Here is a 1,397-nt window from a genome sequence, read left to right on the forward strand (position 1 = left end):
TTGGGTAAAGGTGATCAAAATCTACAGACTTCCAGTTATAAGATAAGTAAGTTTTTGGGTGTAATGTATAATATAATGACTATAATTAATATCATACATTTGAAAGTTACTAAGAGAATAAATCTTAAATGTTCTCATCACAAGGGAAAAATATTCTAACTATGTGAGATGTTAAACTTATTGTGATAATCATTTTGCAATATATACATATATTAAATCATTATTCTGTACACCTTAAACTTACACAATATTATATGTTAGTTATATTTCAATTAAACTGGAAAAGAAAGCTGTCTTTGCAAAAGAACAGTCTTTGTCCAGGAAGTTCAGAATAGCACAATAAAATACAGAGAAATGAGAGCCAGACCCAATACTGTAGGATGTTTTGGTTGTGTTTCCTTTTTCTAATTTAAACAGCTTCTTGGTGTGCTTGTTGTGATAGATCCATAATCTTTTTAAGGTCACCACGAGCAGCAACCTGAGCCAAGTATCAGTAGTAATCTTCTTACATTTTCAAGCAGAAGACTTTGCTCTGTGCTTGTGAAGCAACTTTTCCAAAGAGACAGTACACCATTGCAGACACCTCTGAGATTGCTTTCTGTATTCTCAAGCCATCTGCTGTTTTTCTCAGCACCTCACATCATTAGCTTAATACTTGAGATGGACCTCCAAGATGACCTATGGGCTCCTATGACATTTTTATAAGCAACTGAGAGAAGATTCCTCTCCTTATTGGATAATACAGCTCCTTGCTCAGTTACAGACTTCATGCAGGCTGCAATGTCAATGTATCAATCAATTTACTTGGCCAGTTTGGCATTCTGCACCAGCATATTTTTATCCATGGCTGGATGTTCTGTGTCAGAAGCGGCTGGCAGTGGATGGAAAAGGGTTTTGCAGTTTCTGAGCCATGGTAGAGGCAAGGCTGAAACCTGGATCTCATGGCTCAGAGGTTCTGTGTTTATATTTTCAATTTGTGGCAATGTGTATAAGAAAGTATTATGAAAGAAATATTACTTGTATTATTTCCTCATCCCTAAATTCATTACAGCAGCTTCTTTCACCTTGTGAAAGAAAGTTCTAAACTGAGCCTATGAACTCCTGCAGAAATTTTAGCTCAGGAAATAATGAACAGTTATTCCTTCACCAACTTCTTTTCTCCAGTCTTTTACAGAGTTTGGGAACAAGTCTTACTTATTCAGGTGCTTGGGTGGTTTTCACCACCTTGGGTCTCTCTACATTCTTCTAAATCATTATTAGCACAAATACTGTATTTGAATAGAAAACATTTTCTCCAACTATATTTTCCTTTTAAAAAATCCTTGATATTTTCATAGCTACAATCAAGTTGGATATAATAAAACAAAAGGTGTATATAATCAGCACTGCATATAATT

General features: G+C 34.9%; 1 pseudogene; it reads right to left on the reverse strand.

Annotated features, from left to right (window-relative positions):
- Nucleotides 1-221: 221 nt before the first annotated feature.
- On the reverse strand, nt 222-901 carry LOC123840865 (14-3-3 protein zeta/delta-like; annotated as a pseudogene).
- Nucleotides 902-1,397: the final 496 nt, after the last annotated feature.

The sequence above is a fragment of the Mirounga angustirostris genome, unplaced genomic scaffold, assembly GCF_029215605.1.
Source record: "Mirounga angustirostris isolate CCGP_5_RB_7025 unplaced genomic scaffold, mMirAng1.0.hap1 SCAF_9, whole genome shotgun sequence".
Classification (NCBI taxonomy): domain Eukaryota; kingdom Metazoa; phylum Chordata; class Mammalia; order Carnivora; family Phocidae; genus Mirounga; species Mirounga angustirostris.